The 23,869-nt window shown below is 37.6% G+C and overlaps 1 protein-coding gene across 1 annotated transcript in view; it reads left to right on the forward strand.

The window, feature by feature from the left end:
- LOC138918141 (uncharacterized) overlaps positions 1-23,869 on the forward strand; it is a 115,778-nt gene that overhangs the window by 14,816 nt on the left and 77,093 nt on the right. The window contains exons 2-3 of the mRNA XM_070238350.1: positions 5,610-5,711; positions 13,983-14,053. The gene's annotated coding sequence lies outside the window, so the exon portion shown is untranslated. The remainder of the gene's footprint in view (positions 1-5,609; positions 5,712-13,982; positions 14,054-23,869) is intronic.

Consider the following 23,869-nt stretch of genomic DNA (forward strand, 5'->3'; position numbering starts at 1 on the left):
GAATCAGGCAACAGTATTTTTCAAAGCTCTCTAGGTGGTTCCAATTTGCAGCCAAGTTTGAAAACCACTACACTAAAACAAAAGCTGACTGCTGTAGGCCTCTGGTCACTATGGCAACCCGAGAACTACCTGCAATTGCTTGTTAATTAGCTGCCAACTAAGAGGCACTTCCTCTGTATTTAACAGATATAAGGTTAGACCAAAGTATGCATCTTTACTGAATGCTTACTACGTGCTTGATATGATAATAGCAACCATATAAAACCTCTGTCATTCATTTGGGGTTTTTTTCCTAGCTCTTAACTGCATAGATTACGTGAACCTTGGGTGTTCCAAGCAATGATTAGTAGACTTCATGAGTGCCTCTGTTACATGTATCCCCCTCTCTTGATTTTCATTCATTTAACCACACTCTCCCTTACTGAGCCAACCACTGGTTTTAGGAGTCTCTCCTGTGGCTCAGGGCAGCCCCATCCCCTGGCCATGATCAGAGGTGAGCACAAAAGCCAATTTGTGCCAATGGCATTCAAGGACAGGTGTGCAGAGATCTCTTGGAAAGACTCTTCCTCATTCATCTAAAACAGCTTCAGGAAGTGATTTTCCCTTTTCATCCAGACCTGAACAAAGAAGCAGGTCATTGACTAGGCATCAGTAATAGGCATTTGGAGATCTGAAGAGATGCCAACTTTAGTATGAGGCTAAAAAAGCAGAGGAACAAGTGGGAAAGACGTCCTTTGCTGAATCGAACCAACGCTAAAGTCCACCCAATGTTAGACCTTCCCTGTTACAATTTAAGGCAGTTTGAGTGGGGCTTTTTGTTACTTGCAATCTGAAGCATCCTAATTGACAGAATGTTAAGGGATAGCTTACAACAATGGAAATATAAAACTAAGCATATCCCAAAGATTCTTTATTCCAAACTCCCGTTTTAAAAATAAAAAGATTAAGACCCAAACAGCTGACGTGACTTGTGCAAGGTAACACTTTCCACTGGCCTTATATTACCTAGAATTGGGCCTTGATCTCAGGTGTCCTCAATGCCCTCCCATTGCTCATTCTACTAAACCATAGTCCTCTTTGTTGTGAAAATTCACTTTAATTTTCCAGTGTTGCTAAATTAGCTGTGATGACCCTAATTTTTAAAATGTCACTAAATTTCCTTGGAAGGAACTGTCTCTAGAAATAGATATTCTCAGCCCTCTCTTACAAGACACACTCAAAGCCTATAGCTACCATTTGATTTTTAAATGTAGACGTCATGAAAGAATATGTAAAACTGTTGAAAACATGTATCACACAACCCACCCCCAACTAAAAAAAATATTTAAAAGTTCTATCCAGCTAGGCTGTTTCAGTAAATGATGTTGCTGAATATATAAAATACTTGAATCTAAATTTAAAAATGCTCCCCCCTCTCCTTGATTAACCAGATTGTCCCCTCCCCTATATATAGGAACGCTGTGTGCCTGAGCCCACTTGCCATCTGTCACCACATTTTCCAAACTTCTCTTCCACCCCCTCCTCTTACACAATCTTATCACATAAAAATATTAGATTTCAGGGATTTGTATAATTTCATTAAATTTTCTGAGCCAGCTAAAAATAGAGGAAGTACTGGTATATCAAAGTGACTCAGTTTTTGAGTGCCCAACACATAACAGTGGTAGCCAGTAATGCCCTTTAGGCAGAATTTATGTGGCCAGAAATAACAAGAAGAAGTTTTTTCCCTTGTTATGGCCTTTCATATTAGGAATTTGCAGGTGTTCCCATATTGCAGAAAGGAATTTGGACAGTTTCCAAAGGGTCCTGACTCATATACCATCATATTGCTTTGTTTATTACCTTTTGTAAAGTTTTGTGAGCTTTCTCAGACCATTAGAAAAATACTTACACGCCATTTGGGGATTGTCCACGTTGCTGTCCTCCTCACACATACAGTTTGTGAAATGGTTTTTAACCATTTATATGCAGGGTACCTTTACTCACCCAAGTGCTTAGGACAGGAACTCAAGAATCTTCTTTGGTTGCTCTCTTTCCTGCTTCTCACATCCAATACATCAGAAATTCCAGCCAATACTTTTGCTTCCAGACCCCACAGAAGGTCTTTGAAGAATGACCAGGGAGATTGGCTATAAAGTATCGAGTATTACTACTCAGTGAAGAGCTGCTAGGGATGACCAGCTGAACTAGGCTCTTTCCTGCCTCTCTGCATATGTAGGAGAAAGGAGGCTTATCATGAGCATCCTATTGTGTCTCCCAAGCATCCCTCTCTCTTCCATCCCTACCCCTGGTGGTTCTGAAGGGTCATCAATCACAGTGCCTCAACCATTCTCTGATCACAAGTGGAGTTACATGACTCAGGCCTGATCAATCAGGAACTCCTGTGTCCTGTCAGCAGAGATTGGTCCAAGTGTGGGCATGTTACCCAAGGAAGAGTGCTAGGGAGAAAGAGATTTACTTCCTTTATAGCATAGATTTTGGGCTACCGATGGCTATTTCTATCTGTCATGAGGAAAAAAATCTGCCTATGTCAGCAGAGAATACAGTCACACCCAGAAAAGAAACAGACAAGCATGGACTGAAAGATGGAAAAGGAGGAGGGAAGAGAGTAAGAATAGGGTCTAAATCAGGCGCTGGCAAACTATGGTCTGTCTCCTGTTTTTATAAATTAATTTTTATTGGAACACAAATACAGTTGGCCTTCCCTATCTCCAGGTTTTGCATCTACGGATCCAACCAACTGAGGATCATGTCCTATGTTTCTGATTTGCAGTTGGTTGAATCCTCAGATGCTGAACCCATGGGTGCTGAACCCACAAAAACGGTGTAATGACTAAGGGACTTGAGTATCCGTGGATCTTCCCTGCGGATACCAAGGCATGACTGTACACTCATTTGTTTCTGTATTTTCTATAGCTGCTTTCATGCTACAATGGTAGAATTCAGTTGAAGCAGATACCATATCTAACTGAGAATGCCTGAATGAGACCACGTGAACTATCTTATCCTTTTCAAAGATCTTATAATTTACTGAAGGGCCAGAAATGCAGATACATATTTATGGCACAATATGATAATGGGAAATAAACAAAATACAAAATAGAAAAAATCTAACAGAATAACAATAGTAACAATGATAATAATAATGCTACTGATGGTAGCAGCTACTATTTATTGATTGCATATTATGTTGCTACTTTAGATATACTGTCTCTCATCCTCCAAATGACTTTGCACAGTAAATGTATCAGTCAGGATAGGATAAGTTTTGCTGCAGTAACAAACAGCCCCAATATCTCATGATACATATCCATGATGTAGAAGTAGAAGGCTCTGCTTATTGTTGACAGCCCAGATCTCAGAATGATGGTGGCTCCTTCTCAACACATTTCTATACTTGCATTATTGAGGGGAGGGATCATAGCAAATCACACACTGCCTCTAAAAACTGTTCACAAGTGAAACACATTGCTTCCACTCAGATTTCATTAGTGAAACAAGTCATATGACCATGTCTAAATTGAAAAGTGCTATTGGAATGTAATACTATCATGTGCTCAGAAGGAGAAGAGCTGGAAATATTTAGAGAATACCAAGAATGTTTATCCAAATAGGTATTGTTAGTCTTCACCTTTCCAATGTGGAAATACAATAAGAGAAGTTGGGAGACTTCCTCAAAGCCATAAACTAATAAGTAATAGTGTTTGAATTGAATCCCAGTCAGTATGACTCTAAATTCCAAGCTCTTTTATATCTACCATGTCAATGAACTTTCTCATCAGCTTTGGGTTGGAAAAGAGTGAAGTTTACTGATGAAAGGAATAGTAGGTTTGCCTGATGCAGGACAAAACAGGAAGCCCTTTAACCTTTTTGATAAGGACACTTACATTATATAAGCAGTATTTAAGCAAGATATGGATGGCAGTTTTGACTAGAGAATTGGTCCTGGGCTGGGATAATTGGAAGGAGAGAAAGGCATTATAGAAGTAGGAATGAAATAATGCAATAAAGAAAAGAAGGGATTGAAAGACAGACAGAGAGAAAGAAAGAATGAATAGTTGGAAGGGAGATTTTAGACTGAGACTGTTTCTGTTCTTGAGTACCTTAAGTATAATTCTTTCCTAAAAGGTTCAGGTTCAAATATTTATGAGACAGAGTTACTATTCCTTTTAGAGCCTTGTCAAGTGTAAAAGAGGAGGAAAAATCTGTTTGTGAAGGGAGTTTACAATATACTTAAAGTTTATTTTAAAAATAAATAGGACTTGATAGATAGGGCAATAAACAACAGGCCCCACCAGTAACCTGCCAGGAGCACTAACAGGAAGCATCTGTAGGCTGCCAAGAGGCAGAAATAAGAATGAATAGTTCTTACTGTCAGAGAGTCACAGGAACATTCACAAACAAAGAGGATATTTGGGGTGCAGCATCTCTAAGCTGAGTTACTCTGTGTCATGAACACACTCACAGTTTATATGGAATACGCCCACGCAGGTAAAGTCACGTCTGAATCAGATGTTGCTGGCTCCCTTTGCTATGAATTCCAGGTTTTGTTTCAGCCTGAAATTGTAACATGACATATAAAAATACATAGAGACCTTTAGAGAAATTTAATACCAAAGAGATATTAAATTTCGCATGACCTCAATAATTAGGAAGTATATGTGATCAAAAAAGAGTCTATGTGTTCCCCTCAAATATTTATTATTTTAATATTTTATATTTATTAAATGCACGTAGGCATGACTAATTATTTATGCTGGCGTACTATGTACTAGGCACAATTACAGGAGCTGAGGATGCAGACATGAAGAAGAGAAACAATCTTTACCTTCCTGGAATCTCTTATTTTAGTGGAGGAGAATAACGAGAAAACAAACAATGTGATTAAAGATGAGCAGGGGACTAGGAATGGCACTGATTTTAGGCAGTGGTCAGGCAGCCCTTTGGGGCGGGGCCTTTGAGCTAAGACCTGAAAGGTAATAAACAAACCATGGACGACAAAGTATGTTTTACATTTGGGCCTGTTTCAATTAGTAAAGGACTTTCTTTCTGGAGACAAAATTATAATAGAGCTGGGTTATAAAACTCATTGGATGATTACTCAAGAGAGCTGAGTCTCTTTTCTGCCACTTCATGGCTGTATGCCCTTAAGCTAGCCTCATGAACTTTATGAGCCTGGATTTATTCATCTGTGAAGTGTATGGGTTGGGCCACAGAATCTCTAAGGTCTCTTTTGGCACTAAAACTTTGCTTCTTCTCCTGTTCCCACTACATGTGCATGCACATGAGCATGTGTGCATGCACACACACACATACACACTGAGCATGTGTATTTTCTTCCAATTTCTAATTGTTGTCAGAAATAGACTCTGAGCAAAATAAGAAATGCTTATTCAATATGATCTCAGTATAAGTGAAAACCACCTTTAGCCTCTTCCAAAAGCTCTAGCTTCGCTGAAATATCACATTAGCTATTCCATACAGGTCCCTGGAGACAAATGTGATTACTTTACCTTGGAGAAAACACCCCTCTCTGAAACTACCTGTCACTGGGCATAGCATCTGATACTCCAAGTGTGTGTGATTCTTCCTCCAAACTCTCCCCACAGGCACCCCAATACAGTTGCATCTGATTGGAGCAGAGGTGAACACCTAACTCAAAGAAGGATCAACCATGGGCTGGCCACTGACCTGGGAAATAAAGGGAAAAGGTGAGTCAGGCCAATAGATTTGGATTTGGATTTGGGGAAAAGAAAAGGAATTTGGATTTGGGATGGTGAGACATTGGATGGGTTGGTGCAGGGCCAAAAATTAAGGACACATAAAAGGTGGCCAAAGCACAATGATGACAAAGCATTCAAATGACGTCTGTGGACTCTATGACTGTTGAGGCTCCCGGAACTGTTCAGATCTAGGCTCACTCTCCAGTTTCATCTTCCATGAAGCCCTGGCATTAGAGTATTTCCTGTTGTCCCAATTTCTATGAAATTTCGCTGCGTCCCATCAACAACCTCCATTGCTACTTGAACTAGGTTTACCGGATTTCTTTCAGACAAATTGTATTCACTACAACAAAACGTGGCTCAGTCAATAAATAAGCTAAACTCCATGGATATATTAATGATGACCAGATTTGGAAACAGGAGTAATAAATGAAAATGGAGGGAAGGCTCTGCTTTCAGGCAATAGAGGTCAGATGGCCATGAGCTGCTGGCACCGGGAGATGTGAATGGCGTCTGAAGCAGAAAACAGATTCCAGAAAACATGCAGTTTGGGAGATGATCCAAAATTGGTCTGGGAGGACCTAAAAGAGACAACCGGGAGTGGAAAATTTGTCCTACAATTTTGCTAATGAGAAGTGTTCAACTCTGTAGGAAATAAACAGCCCCCCCTCCTCCCACCTTCCTCCTGCGCAATACGCAATATATACTAAAAAAAATAAAACTTCTTAGTGGAGGCATGAAGTTCTGTCTTTCGTGAACCACATAGGAAGACATTTTTTCCTAGTCATTCTTGAAAGAACATTCTATTTTTTCTACCCCTGCATACCTCTTTAGAAGTTTTTATTAATTGTATGGCTTATGTGCCTCAACTTAGGGATCATGGGGAGGCAAATCAAACTCGTCGTTTTTAAGAAGAGGGTGGTATGGAGTGATCATCCAATAGTCACTTCCAACTGCCATCTGTGACAAGTCTGTAAAACATGTAGTTTGCATAATATATGGGAACTCTATTAAAATACAGCACACTGTTACAAGAAGTGGGAATATTCTAAGTCAAATTATGTCTCTTTATAAAACCGTCCCCCTAGTACTGGCAGTAAAGCGGAGTTCTTCTGTATTGCTTTAAATAAAAACTCCACTGCTCAAGGAATTACCGAATAGACACTAAGCCTAGTTTAATCCAACGCTGTAGACATGTTGTGAAGTTATAACAAGAGTAAGGCGGAGCAAAGGTCATTCAGCAGAAAGATGCCTGCATCGATGGAACGTCTTCTCTGCTCTAGGGGAAGCAAGGACAGAAGAGCAATCAGTTTATAAAAGCAGGCACTGTGTACCATCCATAATGTAGACCTATATATCTGACCTAAAAAGGCGACCGCTCGTGTTTCCAGAATAGAAAAATGTATATCAAATACTTTACCTGTAAGAAAAGATATTTATGTTCAGTCCTAAGTGGGCCAGCATCTTGACAGCATGCTGGAGAACCTAGCAAAGGGGATGGAGGATGCTTGGACTTTCCATTCATTCCCTTCCTCAGCCTCTAAAACGCAGACGACATCCCTGCTCTAAAAAGGGCATTTGTTTGTCTAGGTCCAGAGTTTTAAAAAACATGCTGTTATTTTCACAGCTTCAAACCTGATTGTGGCTGCAGATGTAGATTTTTAAAAGCCATCAGGCTTGCAAAGACCATGGTTGTTAAATACCAATGGTTTGAGTCGACCCCAATATCCTATCCAAATTTCAATAATCAGTTGAGGGAAAACTAAAGGAGAAACAGGAGATGGGAGGATGGAAGAGGGTTTCTTACCTTCAGTGTTTTAATTAACCCAGTCTAATAAAGTAATTTGAATTATGAACGAACAGCTTAAACTTTGCTCTCAAAGCCTTCTTCTTGAACTTCCAGCCCTGGAAATAACCTTAGGAGGCATTTTTAATTGGTTGGGCCCAGTTCTGTACAGAGTGCTGAACCTGAAGCTGGAAAAATGTAAGTGGTTTTCCTTCCCAAACAATCTGAATGACAGCCACTCCAATATCGTACTTCTTTCAAGACAGATGGTGAGAGCACAGTTTACTGTTTAGTTTCAATTCACTGCTGTCTTTTATAAGCAAAATGGTTAAGCGAGCTGCAAAAGAGAAAGGCTCCAAAGCCATTCGGGCTAATTTTAACGATACCAGGATGAAACCTCAAGCTTTCATACTATGTTCACTTCTCTGCAGTGTTTTATGAAATTCGCCTTAAATCTGGCCTCCAAAACTCGTAACTGATCAAATTTAGATGTTCTCCTAAAAAATAAATAGAAGTTTGTAATTTTCTTTGCTGTTCTTAACACAGTTGTCCGCCTGTCTATTTGCGTAGGTGTTTCACATTTTCAGATCTTAGGCTCATGTTGTTTTCATGGCTCCTTCTCTTTTATCCTATGATGCCATTAAAGAGAAGCAAAGATCCACCAAATTCTTAGCTATGCCACATCTGGATTTGCATTTTCCTTTAATAAGCTTAAGAAGTGTTCCCTGTGGACCAGCTGCTGTGCTAAATGCTCATATTCTTTTTTTTTAATTAATTAATTTTTTTATTGCAGTAACATTGGATTATAACATTATATAGCTTTCAGATGCACATCGTAATATATTTCAAATTATGTGTAGATTACATCATGTTCACCACCCAAAAACTAATTATAGTCTGTCACCTCACATAGGAGCCTAATCACCCCTTTTGCCCTCCCCTCCCCTTCCCCTGGTGTAACCACCAATCCAATCTCCATTGCTATGTGTTTATCGTTGTTTTTATCTTCTACTTATGAGTGAGATCATATGGTACTTGATTTTCTCCCTCTGACTTATTTCACTCAGCATAATACCCTCGAGGTCCATCCATGTTGTCACAAATGGCCAGATTTCATCATTTCTTATAGCTCAGTAGTATTCCATTTCGTATAAATACCACATCTTCTTTATCCATTTGTCCCTTGATGGGCACCTAGGTTGCTTCCCAGTCTTGTCTATTGTGAATAATTAAATGCTTATATTCTTTATCTGTGTTCATCTCACAATACTGAAAGATTAATGCCATTTTATCGAGGAGAAAACAGAGTCTCAGATAGGTTATGTACCTTTTGAAAAGTTACACAGCTCATAAATGGCCAAGCAGAAAGGGAAACTTGGATGTCAATTTAAAAGCCCCACATTCTCTAATCTACTTCACTAACCACTACTTCACTGATCCTTCTTTAATTCCATTACTCTGGGGGCTGCTGGAATACTGACTTTAGGAACAAGGTCTGAGCAACAGCAACCTTACTTTTGAAATTCCAATCCAGGCTTCTATTTTGGTGAATTGCCACCTGGCCACCAAACACCTGTGTTATTTTGTGCCTGGACTGGATGAAAAAAAATTGATTTTCTTTAGGGTGGATAGAAAGATAGTTCAGGCAGGTCTTGCCCCATGGGAAAGGTGGATGTGGTGCAACTATACGTCACTTATATTTAATCCCTTACTTCAGTACAAGTTCCATAAGCTCAGAGACCTAGTCTTATATCCCAAGCTTGTAGCCCAGAGCTTGGCACTTAGATACCCAAGTATTTGTTGCATGAATGAATGAGTGAGTGAGTGAGTGAACAGAGATTTTATGACCCAGGAATAAGAGATCTCAGTGTAGGAGCCTTTCACTGTGTCTTGCTATGATTAACTATATTGCTGATATCTGTCCATTCTCTGATTCCTGGTTGCCAGTTTAGTTATTAGGTGAGGAGGCCTCAACTGTGAGGATGACATCGGAGAAAAGACCTGAAGTTGGTGAGGGAGCCACCCACATGGCTATCAAGGCAGGAGGGAACAGCAAGTACAAAGTCCCTGAAGTAGGAGTGGACTTAACAGTTCTTATGGCTGCAAGGAGGCCAGAACAGCTGGGGTAGGGTAAGGAGAGGGAAAGTAGTCGATGAAGTTCAGGGGTAAAGAGATCTAAACACTGGAGTCCAGTAGCACAGTAGTGCTCAAGCTTTAGCTGGGCAAAGTAATTACCTGGCAGACTTGTTAAAACACATATTGCTGGGCTCACCTCCAGACCCCCAGAGTTTCTGATCAGTAGATCTGGGGCAGGGCCTGAGACTGTGCATGTCTAAGTAGTTCCCAATGCTGGTATTGTTGGTCCAGGGACCACACTTTGAGAACCATTGTTGTAGGGCATCATAATGACTGAGATCTTTGTTCTGAGTGAGCTAAAAGCTATTAGAGGGTTAGAACAGAGGAGCGACACAATATGACTTTTCTCTTGGCAGGACACTGTGCCTGTTGGGTTGAGAATATACTGTAAGGGGTGACAGGTGGAAGCAGAGAAACCAGTTGTGAGACTATGAGAATAAAAAGTGCATAATGTGAAGTACTGATTTAAAGTAGATATGAACTAGTAAGTGTTACATATGACCCAGGGTTTCTTTGGAGGAAGAGGAGCGTTTGCAGTAGTTCACAGAAAACAAATATATAAATAAGAGATTTGAGTTGCCTGGTACCTTGAAAGGCTTGGCATTCTTAGAGAACAACAGTTATTTAATATGAGTTATATTACCTCTGAGTGGCACCAACTTCCCCTCCACTCACCTCCATGCATAGCCAATTCAGCAATCAATCACATGTCACATCCTGAAACTTTTAATGGGCGCTGTAGACCATCCACTGGAGTTTTGATTTCTTGGATTACTTTTGAAAGAGAAAAGGATCCCTTTACTCCGTCCTAACACCAACTCAGAATTCTTTTAATTTTAAGAGTTTTTGTCTGAGTAGCTAATGAGGACTCTAGTGTGCATGTCCTGTTAAAGCTCTCAGCTCGTTCTCAGAGTGACCTTTAAGAAGGTCCTAAAATAGATTAGAATATATATTATCTTTTTATATAAAGCCTAAATCTTACAGTGGAAGAAATTTCTACTGTGAAAAATAAAACAAAATACTAGGGTTAATAATGACCAAAATGTAATATTTTGAAGAGAACAATACATCCAACCTTTTTAAAGCATTTGATTTCTATTCACACATTCTTTTTTCACTCTGTGTGTGTTCTCACCTTCTTTTTGATCTATCTTCTTGACAATACGCTCATAAGAGCTACCCAGACTGCTTCAGAACATAATGGTTTTATTTCTCAGCTGTTTGAAAGACATTCTGAATTTTGTAATTTAGATTTTATAAATACCTTGACTTTAAAAAAGTGTAATATTTTTAAATAACCAAAATCCTGGAGAAAGACATAGCCTATGACCTTTCTACTCCAAGGGAAAAACTGAAGCATCTCCAAAGCCTTATTTACACTGCTGGAGTGCTGTTCCTCCATTTCTGTATCAGTAAAGGAGTTTGGACCAAATCGTGAAGCCCCCAGTAAGCTCTAGAACTATCTGATTTAAATTGTACCATGTATCCTAGATTTGTTTTGGCTTTTAAAAAGGGAAGTTATTTTAATTGGAGTCCTCTCTGATATTAAAACTGAGATCCAGGGGCTGGCCCCGTGGCCGAGTGGTTAAGTTCACGCGCTCCTCTGCAGGCGGCCCAGTGTTTCGTCGGTTCGAATCCTGGGCGCGGACATGACACTGCTTGTCAGACCACGCTGAGGCAGCGTCCCACATGCCACAACTAGAGGAACCCACAACGAAGAATACACAACTATGTACCGGGGGGGCTTTGGGGAGAAAAAGGAAAAAATAAAATCTTTAAAAAAAAACAAAAAACAAAAAAAACTGAGATCCAAATTCAAATCTCATAGTGGGTAGGCTAGTAGCATAAATGAGTGAAACAAATGAGGATCAAAGAAAGCAAAGTCAAGGACCAAAAAGTGGCTGCCTCGGAGGGGACTGTGGTGACCTCTGACTGAAGGACATCTGATGCTGAGCTCCAGCCTCTGTGTGCATTGTAAGAATAGAGACCTGGGTTTGTTAGAGCTTCAGAGGTTTCAGAAGCTCAAAATATTCATTCTTGTTTAAAACACCTTGATCTTTAAATGACAAGTAATTCAAATTAAAAACATTGTCATCACTGTGCGGGCCAAACCAGCATGTCTTCCAGCTGAATCCCAAATACAAGCTATTAGTTTGCATGGTGGAAGATGTATTGGTTAGGATTTCTCCCTTCAGGGATTATTGTTGCATGCTAAGTTTTCTTAAGGGGAAGATCAGGTTGCATGTGTCCTTGTCTTAATTAATTTTCTCTCTGAAAAATAACTATTAATCTCATGCATGCTCCTCCAAGGAAATAGTTAAATAGAGCATTTATAATAGTCAAAGATAGACTGACAGAAAGACGGACACAGGATACTGTAAAAATGCCTACAAAACAACGCAAACTAATTTTCAAAGGAGCCTTAGCCAACTGAGATTTGAGCTGTCGTCTTCTAAATCGAGATATGTTCTTTTACTGGTCAGTTCCATTGGCCAAATGGGGAGCAGCAGATGTCATGGTTGGGCAGACTGGTCAATCAACCTGACTGGAGGATGAAAATTTATTTTCTTTTTTTCTTCTAATTTGTATTTCCCCTCTAGATTCCATTCATTTTCAGCTTCTAAGTTAAATGACTCATTGGTCATAAATGACAAGAACTGCCCCAATACCCAAACCTAGAAAATAGACAAGTGAGGATATAATTAACACTGTAAATAGGATTTTTTTCTCTGATGGAAAGATTAATAGGATTAAGAAGTAAGCATCTTTAGGATATCTAAGTGTTTATTTACTGATAATTCATTCCGTATATTGAAATCCATGAAAAATTTTAAGAAAAGGTACCTGGGCTTTGGATTTTCTATATAAATAAAATTAGATTTTTATCAGTTTGTCTCCTCATTACTGCACCACACAAAAGATATCTGGATGAATTTTCACCAATTTTGCAACGTATAGTTGTGATGACCTGGGTGAAAATGTAAGCTATATTCTGAATCTCAAGTTGGATTCCTCCACAAAAGAGCCTGAGACAAAGTCTTGGATAATTTATTTGAGAGATGATTCCAGGAAGCAGGAAGGTGGAAGGAAACAAAGCCAGTTAAGCTGCATTCTTGAACTGTTGGTGAATGTAATCAACTAGGTCCATTCCTACTGGGGAACACCTGAGAACCACACAGCGTGAGTTTCAGAATGGTCCCTCCCAAAACTGGAGAGGTTGGGACATTTATATAGAGACTCTAATCTTCCAGTGGTTGAGATTTGCCGTGGGCATCATCTTCCCTGCGTATAAGAGCTATTCATGGCTTTGGAAAAAGTCTTGAGGCAGAAGAGCAGAGAGATCCTGGGGGCATTTTAGGTAGGATGCCATCAGAATCATAGGAACCATCCATCACATCTGCAATTACAGGTAGATTACAAAAACAAAAACAAAAAACTCTGCAAAACTATGTATGCAAAATTGGGACCCATCAAAAAGATGGGATACCATCCTTCAGAGCAGCTAGAACTGAACTGAGGTACAAAGAGAAATCTATGAATCTGCCAATCAAGAGAGAAAAGCTATGATCCTCATGATTGCCAGCTCTGTTGGGTGCTGTCTGTGGGCAGCACTGTTCCATGTGTTTTACATGTATCAATTCATTTAATCCTTACCACAACTCTATGCCCCAGGCACTGTTTTCATCCCATTTTACCATAAGCAAACTGAAGATCAGGGAGGTGAAGTCACATTTTAACATACCAAGAAAACACAACACTAACCTTGGTTCAAATACACACCCAAATCAACAGTCATAAGGAAAGACACCTTGAATCCCAGGCAATGATTTGCTGCAAGCTGCTTCGTACATGGGCAAGCCCAGAAAATATCCCCAAATCGGTAGCTGTAAGGACATATTTATTGAATTATCATTTCTGATTCTCTTAAGCAATGATCAGCACACTAGCAAGTCACAAATAAAAAGTTTTCTGAAGATCTAGTCAAGTTCTCTGGGAAAACAGGACTCATGTTAACAATGCCTCATGGGTATTGAACTTTCAAGAAACACCCCTACTGTATATCAAAAGATCCACTCATATAAAACAAGTGCTTATGCAAGTGTACCCAAAGAGAAATTCACACTAAAGGGAATTATGTTCTTAAAATAAAAGTATTTTTCTCTCCTGCTGAGTAGTACCATTGGGGGGCTCTAAAACAGAAGCAGGCATTTACAATTCGTTAACTCGGCACCACCACTTGAACACCAAAGACCTGTATCCCCCACGCAGAGGACTTACTTCCCTTTCATGGTAACTAATGACTCCCCCACCCTCCGCTTTCTTGGCTTCCAATACAGGTTTTGAATAGCATGAGGAAGAAAATGGAAAAACAAGAGAGAATGGAAAAGAAACCACTGGAAAATAACGGGTAACGTTACATCATGTTACAATGAGCATTGTTATTCTGATTCATGTAATTTTGTTTAGGCGGGTCAGGTGGGTGAGTGTTGTGGGCTTAGGTGAATGAGTCCCAGCAGGTGAACTAATTTGAAATCCTCTTAATGATGCCAAACAAAACTGCAAAAATGTGATGCTTGGCGACTATCACATTTATCCGCCTAGACTGGTACTTTTTTCTTCGCTGTTTATGATAGATCTTTCTGTGATTTGAGTTTCAATTTTGGCTCAACTAGAGAAATTTTGTTAAACTATATTGAATTCTATTCTATTAGTTAGCTAGTTAATTCAATTTCCTAGGATACAAAATTATACTGACAAGCAGATATATACACTGTCACAGCAATCCTTTCTATGTTGCTTAAAAATATAAAAGTGAATGAAATACAAAGACAAGGTAGACACCCAGACAGTGTAGACACAAATGGCAGTGGACTTAGGTGCACTATGAGAGATGGCTTGTCCAACCTGTTAACATACTGTCAAAGATGCCAGTGTCTTGCTTCATTGCTTAATTTTTCTTAGAAGCTCTTAATTTTCAAAGCATATGGTTCTGTTAATAACTGGCCAAAGACTATTTGCACGTGAATTCTTTTTTAAATCAGAGTCTGCAACAGTGAGCATATTTCTGCCTTTTTCATGATATATAATTAGGGGAAAACAGATATCTGGAGATTTTGGCTTGATCTTCAGAACCTCCTTGACACCTGGATCCTCTGTGCTAAAGCATGGGCGGACATAATCTGGGGCCAGTGTCTATAAGTTTCATTAAATTCTCAAAGGAGTCTGGAACATTTCCCCACATCATACACACACACACATGTATGCACACACACTCACACACAAACAAGACCAAGAGAAAATGAACAATCATGCTGAGATAATTTGATCTTTAATACTTTGGTCAAACTGGTCTTCGTGATGAGCTTCCGGCCTTCATTGAGAGCTATCAAAGAGTCATCCGCTCCATGGCATGGTGTCTGTTGCATACCAGAAAATCTTTCTGAGTCTATTTCAGCAAAATGTTCTTCTCATGAACTCCTGGATGGTACTCATGTTTTGCAAATAGCCAGTCTTACAAAATGCTTGAATATTCCTCTTTGTTTGGCCAAGAGGTTTAGTGCCAAGTTTGTGGCTCAAATGCAGCAAGAATACCAGGCTATAAGATCTATATTTCTGTGATCTAATTTAACCCTGGAACGTAATAGTTTTCCCAACCTTATGCCCAACTTCTTCAAATATTTATGAAATTATTCCGTGCCTTGTGTATTTTTATAAGCTGCTTTAAATTCCTGTGCAAATCGAAATCATAAAGTAAAGCTCCTTGTGAGGAAAGTTAAACCTGGGGCAATTAGGCCACACTCCTATTGTTTTTGACCCTGACCTTGCTTTAGTTTTCATCATAGCACTTATAAATAATTCCCTGACAGTACATTACATATCAATTTGCTTATGAGTTTTGTGTGTCACTTCCCATAGAAGGTAAATGCCATCGGGCAGGGACGTTGCCTAACAGGTCCAGCACTGTGTCCCCAGTGCCTAGAACAAAGTGAAGCCCTAATAGGACCTCAGCAGAGATTTGCCAAATGAACTTAGTTATGAGTTCATAGAAAAGGTTAGTGACCAGTTGTTCCCCAGAGCCCAGCCAGCTAACTCACTCCTCTCTGCTGTTTCAATTTCCTCTGATGGATTCTCCAAAGTATTCAAATAGAATGATATTTAAGTTTTGCAGTTTCCTAAGTTGAGACAGAGATCATTCTCTATACATGAATGTTCTCTATTTAAATAACAATATAATTCTTACCACTTGTTTTAAGTGATTCTAAAAGGAGGAAATCATTGGCTTTACAAGAACTTTATAATTGGAAATCTGGGTACATTTTAGCAAAGGCTAATGGACACATATTTATTTTTCTGTGGAGCTGCTTTTCTGTAGTACCTTGAAAGGAACTCTTATTAAACTTTTAAAGATATTCAAAACAAGCTTGCTTTTATGTTTCTGAAGAAAATTAACATACTGTTTGGAGCCTTATACCAGCTTCAGTTTCATGGCCCTTAAATCATCATTTATACACTCTTGGTGTTCAGCAAAGAACAAAATATGTGTCCCACAGAATTTGTGGTTTGTTTTAAGGACGCATGAGAGTACAATTGAGAACCATGCAATTCATAACAAATTCAATCTAGACAAGACAGCACACCATTAAATGCAGCTCCACCTATTTCTCCTTTCCCGCAGGAGACTGAAGAATGGAAGTCATTCGCTCAAATATGAAATTCATGAAGCACTTTAATTCTGTGACAGCCATACACCAAGGACCAGAAAAATCATTTCATCTCATAATGTCTTAGAGACCCCAGGCAAATGTAAACAGTAGATGCTGTTAAACATTAAGGATTCATTACAAGTAGTAAACAGCTAAACTGAAAATCTACTGGTTTATTTAGAATTCCATGGGATTCTAGTGGGAGATTTATTAAATTATTTACCAAACTTCAACAGGAAAAATTATCATTTATTGAACCTGAGTATACCGCTTATAGGCTTATTTATTTCACAGCGTGGTTTATATTAGGTATAAAATACGTGATAAAATAACATCTAGTGTCTACCATTAATTCACCAGTAGTAATCCATGTTAATATAAGAGTGCATTGCTTCTGTGAGCTGACTCACTGGTGATTAAATATTTCTAGGATCTTGTGATAAGATTTACCTTCTGTCAGTGAGACTTGTCTGGGTCCCAGAGACCAAGGTTTGGTATTTATACAGAGAGAATGGTCCTCTGTCAATCAATGTCTTTGGAGAAAACTATCTACATAGTTTCACCATAACCGGTTCCACATAATTCATCTCCCAAACTTTCGGAATACATAGTACAAGTACTGGATATTATTCTCCTCTTAATTGAGTGTGTTCTTGCCAAATGTTTACCCCATAAATTATAATCATATATGTGTGTCTGTATACACATTCAGATATTGTGCACATCTGTCCACACTCTCAGATGTTGTGAGCACCTGTATACATTCAGATATTGTGTGTGTCTGTACACATACATTGTGAGCAACTGTACGCATGGCAAAATAGAAGTAGGGAACTAGGATTAAGACAGGTAACTCTACGAATGGCGGGAAATATATGAAGAGGTTGGAATGAACAATGCCAGTGGTGACACACAATCGTTATGCAGAAAAAGGATCCAGTAACATTGTTGCAAAATTATGAGCTAGCCAAAAGTCCCAGGAGGACAGATAACCAAACAAATCTCATCTCAGATAAATCTGTTTCCTGGTAGATAATGTCTTTCAGGTGATAATGGAGTATAGTAAAATGGCAAGTTATCTAAATGAGAACAACACTAATTTAAAGCAGGACCTGCGGCTACCAAAACTTAATGACAGAGGAGGTGGGAAGAGAGGGATGGGGAAAGGCTGAACACAGGAGACAGGGACAGCACAAGGTGATTATGTCTCTGCAGTGAAGGCTGGTTGAGTCAGGGTCCTGATACTTGGAAAGGGGAGGCAGAAGAGAGAATGCCTGTGTGCGAAAGTCAGAGAGAGAGAGCTGAAGATGCTATTCTGATTGGCCTTCGAGGTGGAAGAATGGGGCCACAAGCTAAGAAATACAGTCAGGCTCTAGAAGCTGGCAAAGGCAAGGAAATGGATTCTATTCTAAAGCATCCAGAAGCATCCTAGCCCTTCAGACACCTTGACTTAGCTCAGTGAGATTTTTCGTGTACAGAACTGTAAAATAACAAATCTTTATTGTTTTAAGACACTAAATGTGTGGTAATTTGTTACAACAGCTGTAGGAAACATATACACCCATTCTTACCAGGAGTAGCCTCTTTTCGTGTGAATTTTCTAGAATTATCTTACTTTATACTCATTGGGTCCAGTAAATTAGAAACAATATTTTTGGTTTGAGTAGAGTGTCTTCATCGTCTGTTCTTCCTTCCACCTCCTCAATTTAGGATTAAGTGATTTATTTATTTGTGGAGGATTTTTTTCAAGCTAGAAGGATCCAAAGAATTTACGTCATCTGCAAATCAAATTTGGCTGTTCAAATCATTAAGCCCAGTAGATATCATATTACTTTAGATAAATATTTAAGATAAATTTTAAAACAGTTTAATTATGGGGGAGAAGTTGATTTTTTCATTTAATTAGTAAGCAATTAATTCAATTTTCTTTTACCCAATTTTAAAGCTAATCTATAAATAATGGGTCTGTCAGACTAAAGATCCTGAGATTTGTTTGATAATTTGGTGATACCATTGGGAGATAAAAGTTAAGCTCTGAGGTCTCTATACAGAGAAGAAGCAAAAAATCATTTTCACAGTCCATTTCACATTCTGTCTCTGTGTGCTCCTTAAATCAATTTACATGTCCCTCAAGGAAGTGTGTCTATATATTTTGTCCATCTTAACCCAGTTAATTCCTCATCTTGTATGTTCATTCCCACTGCGATGAACAGATCAAGGGCCTCGCTGAGGGCTCTGCCCAGGGCTCCATAGCCATGGAACTTGGGCTGCCTCCTTTCTTTGCTGGCATTTGCTGCCAGTGAGAGTCTAGATCTGACATATGGCTTCAATTCACCTTCATCCAAAACTAATCAAAAAGAGATAATTTGTTTGTAATCCCCTTATTTTGTCACTTTGCTTTAAAAACAAACTAACGAGAAAAGCACCACAATACACGGTCGAGTTTTGGAATCAAACTGGAGTTATACACTGGCTCTCAGTCTCCCTGACATGGGACCTTGGACAACCACATGTCTTCCAGCTCCCTTTTCTCACCTATGTAAGGGGCGAAGTAACAGCGTTAATTTTAGGTGCTTGTTATGAGGATTAAACGAGATTCTATCTTCAAAGCTTTTACATAGCTCCGGCCTTTAGCAATTGCTCAATAAAATGCCACTGTCACTCTTGCAGCTCATAAGTAACTGTTTGAGTGCAAGACATGTTCCTTAAAGTCTTTGAGTGGCACCTTCTTCATCTGTGAAGTAAGGGAATTTAACTAGATAATAATCTATCATCTCCCGTTCAGTAGTGAAATTCTAAGAACAATAGAAATATAAATTGCACAGTTGCAAAGTGAAGGGATATTTAGGTAACAGGATATGAAAGGACAATGATGTATTTAGATTTGTTTCTAAAACTATCTTTTATTAATAATCACTTTCATATTCTCTATAAGGTTCTATTGTGCCATAGATCATTTGGGATTATATTTATATATGACATTTCTTCAATCAAAATTTATAATAAAATGAAAGCTATAATTTATTGTTTATGGCAGGCATTATTCTGAATGTTTTCTGTGTATTCATTCATCTGATCTTTGAAAAATCCTAACATATATGTATACACACACATACATATATATACATATATATACACACACATATACATTGGGAAAGTTTTATATATATAAAAAAATATATAATACATATATTTATCCCTAACATGAGATCTTCGTGAATGTATTATATATTATAATTTATATTATATGTTAATATATAATTATAATTAATTAATATAAGACCCTAATATATATGATATATATAAACATAGGAAGTGTATATGTATATATATAATAGATTAGGAAACTCAAGCAGAACTTTCTTGATGTAATTATTCAATAAAATTTTACTTTATCATTAAGTTCTATCCTGGCAGGACAAAACTGATTTGTGATCTAATTCTCCCTTTCTACCTTTATACTTTTTTTTTAGAACACACTGGAGTTTTAGAACATACCTGAAATTTTAATTTGAAAGTCATTTTAAATATCTAGGAATTTTTAATCAACTTTTAAAGAGTCTAACAGGGTCTAAATTAAGGGGTAGAGTTACAAATACAGGCATTAAACAGATGACTATGTTAATATGAGACGCAAGTGCTGACAAAGTTTCAATCATTTTGAAAGGGAAAACATGCTAAATAGAGTGAAATAAGAGAAATATGTCCAAGAAAAATGAAAACTCCAGCACAGTATTGCTCAATAAAAATATAAGTTGAAGCATACATGTGAGTCACATATATTATTTTACATTTTCTAGAAACCACATTAAAAGAACTTTTGAAAATGGGTGAAATTAATTTTAGTAATATGTTAAACATACTACATCCAAAATATTTTCATTTCAACATGAAATCAATATTAAAAATTATTAATGAAATATTTTATGCTATTTTTGTCCCATTTAGTCAGTGAAATCCAGTGTATTTTTGATACTTACAACAATTCAGACCATCTACATTTCAAGTGCTCAACAGCTACATGTAACCAGTGATTAACAAGTTGGAAAAGACAGGTTTATGTTCATCTAAACTGCGGCTAATGTCTAAAGTGTAACACTAGGTTAATCTACGGTAACCATGTATTTACTTCTATTTTGAGATTCAAGAATTGTTTTAATAAGCTACTTCTAGTTTACATAGAATTCACTGCTTGCTACAGGTTTGTGTTTCACAAGTATTGCGATTGCATGAGGGAGGAGAAAGAACACCGGGCAGAGACAGAAGGCCTGGAATCAAGTCTGGCTTGATTAAGTCACTTAAAATGCATACAGCTCATTTTTTTCATATCTAAATGAGGAATATTACATGTTCTCTTTACTTCCCTGCATTGTTTTGAGGATTAAATGAAATAATTTCAATGAACTTGTAGAAGAAAATGTGATATAAAAAATAGTAACTGTGACTGTTGTTGAGATAATGTTGGTGATGATGATGATGATGTCAGCATTGTTGTTCTTTTTAGACTAAAATCTATATAAAATAATCATTCCACAGGAAAATAATTCTAAAAAACAGAGCCATACTTGAATCATTAAATTATAAAATTATTAAAAGTAGAATTACCGACCAGTTACATATTTATTGAATTTGCTTAACAGATGCCCTTATTTCATTTATTCACCAAAATTAGATCTTTAGTTCTAAAAATACATCAAGAGCCAAAGGAGGTAAGCATGAAGAACATAATGAGAATGGTGATTTATATTTCTAAGAGCTGCATGAAATGCAAGTTTATTATAGGCAAGGGAAAAGTCATTTTGACTATATTATCATAAGAAATCATTATGTCAACATTTTGGTCAATGAAATAGGTAAACTAGAGAGATATTATATTTTACCAGAAAGCAGGGAATTTTAAGGAGAAACAGTTTAATTAATTAATAATTGTCATTAACTGGATAAACAATTCATTTATTCTCAACCAGTTTATCACAGACATCAAATCCTCTTCTTAAGTAAGAGTACAAGATTCTATGCTAGAAGGTAGTTAAAGAATTTTAGGAAAAGTGTACAAAGACATAAATTGTATTTAGCCTTGCTTTTTTTAAAATTCTTTTATTTATTTAATTTTTTGTTTTTTTGAGGAAGATTAGCCCTGAGCTAACATCTGCTGCCAATCCTCCTGTTTTTACTGAGGAAGACTGGCCCTGAGCTAATATCCGTGCCCATCTTCCTCTACTTTATATGTGGGATGTCTACCACAGCATGGCTTGCCAAGCGGTGCCATGTCGGCAACCAGCATCCGAACCAGTGAACCCCGGGCCACCAAAGCAGAACATGCGAACTTAACCGCTGGGCCACCGGGCTGGCCCCTAGCCTTCACTTTTGATGAGAGAAATGTCAGGCACAGAATCATGAGAGAAACATCTGGATTAACTCTCATTTTTAGAAGGTTTTTCAAAACTTCTCTGTGTATTAGTCAAGGTAAAGCAAGGAATATTTACTTGATTTTAAAAACAACAACAACAACAGTATATTGTAAGGTTCTACATCAAAGAATAATAAACAGGTAAAGAATTGTATCTAAGGACAAAATACATCCTTTATCCTTTGGTTTGGTTTAGTTAGAAGAATTGTCTTTTCAAATGAAATACTTTGTAGAACCCCAATATGTAAAGCAAACTCAAGTGATATTTTATTAGTGTAAGTTTAATTTTATTTTCATATTTATAGTTTCTTATTCAGGACTGGCCTGGTGGTGTAGTAGTTAAGTTTGCATTCTGCTTTGGCAGCCCGGGGTTCACAGGTTCACATCCCGGACTTGGACCTACACAAGGTTCATCAAGCCATGCTGTGGTGGCATCCCACATACAAAATAGAGGAAGTTTGGCGACAGATGTTAGCTCAGGGCCAATCTTCCTCACCAAAAAAAATAATAATTTATATTTTCTTATTAATATCCGTCAATAAGAAGGCAGTTTTGATCAATTAAAATATTTAAAATAAGTCTAAGATTATTATCAATCTTGGGGTATTATTCTCTCTGTGTTTGTACCTTTATATATGAATAACTATAAATATTAGGATAAACCATATGAAATTCCTGATATTGACCAATTTTAATCAGCAAAAATGACATCATGTAGTTCAACCTAATGGTAATAACTGTGTTTGTTTGTTTCTTAAATATCTTTGCTTGTGATCTTTCCATTCCGTTTAATGTACAGCATCCAGAAACTTGAAATAAAAATATGATGAAATTTGTTTCAAAATTCAATCGCTAACAATATCAAGAATTTGCTCACACAATCATAGGAGTCATACAACTAAAACTGTTTTATTCAAGCTTCCAACTCTCACTAAAAAACACTGTAAAGGATGTATATCAAGTAGAAGGAAAATTATATCACATCAATGGGCTGTGTTGCAAGAAGAAATGTGAGAAAATGTACTGGCACATAAGTGGGTAAATTAAAAAAATAACTCAGTATACAATATAATAATATTTTCTGATTTGGGAGGGATTAAAACTAGGAGACTAGATAACGGTAATACGTAAGTTGGGAGGCAGGTGATCCCAGTAAACTGCTATAAGGTCTTATATCATTCTGCAGCATGATCAAGATATTGATGAACTTCACATGTCATTAAGATAGGCAGGCATGTTACAATAGCTTGAGTAATTACTAAAACAATGGACATATGGCGTAGAACTTCCAAACAAATAAAGGGATAAAATGGAATGAGGGAAAAATCCTTCATTAATCTGAAGTAAGAGAAGAAAGAAGGGAAAAAAAGAGAGAGAAATCAATACCTACAGCGCATGAATAAGAAGACAGCAATAAATGCGCATATATTAGAAATCATGTGAATGCAAATGGGCTAAACCCTCTAGTCTAGTTAGTTATACGAAATTGCCGTCCTGGTTTTAAAACATCCAGCAGCTGTCTGCTACTTATAGGAGGTACATCTAAATTTAAAGACTCTGAGGAATTGAAAGACAAAGGACATATCAGGTAAATATTAACTAAAAGAAAATGGGTATGGAAATAATAATATTAGACAAAATGACTTTAAGACAAAAATAAGTCACACAAATAGTAATAGTTTAACACTAAGCATAATAGCAATTGAATTCACTAAGTATACAATTCTAAACTAGTATAAAGCTAAAAACATAATTTCAAAATATATAATGTAAAAAATGACAACTACAAGATGAAAAATAGGCAAGTTCACCATCAGAGTGGAAGGATGATGTACCTTTTATACCAGCAGCAGAAGGCTTAGCAGGGATATAGAACATTTAAACAACACAATTAGCAACCTTGATCTAATATACACAATATCTACATGGTCTTCTTGAATTCCTTGCCCTCTTTTCCAGAGGAAGGGGGAAAGCTGACTGCACAACTCCCTGTTTCCACGAATACATCTAGTCTTCTGCTCACATAGACTGCCAGAGCAGTGTGGGAATGATGGAGGCACAGTCAGTTCTTGACAAGCCCCATGGATACTCCTGGCTGGCTCCCTTTCTA

Source organism: Equus caballus, chromosome 16 (genome assembly GCF_041296265.1).
Source record: "Equus caballus isolate H_3958 breed thoroughbred chromosome 16, TB-T2T, whole genome shotgun sequence".
Classification (NCBI taxonomy): domain Eukaryota; kingdom Metazoa; phylum Chordata; class Mammalia; order Perissodactyla; family Equidae; genus Equus; species Equus caballus.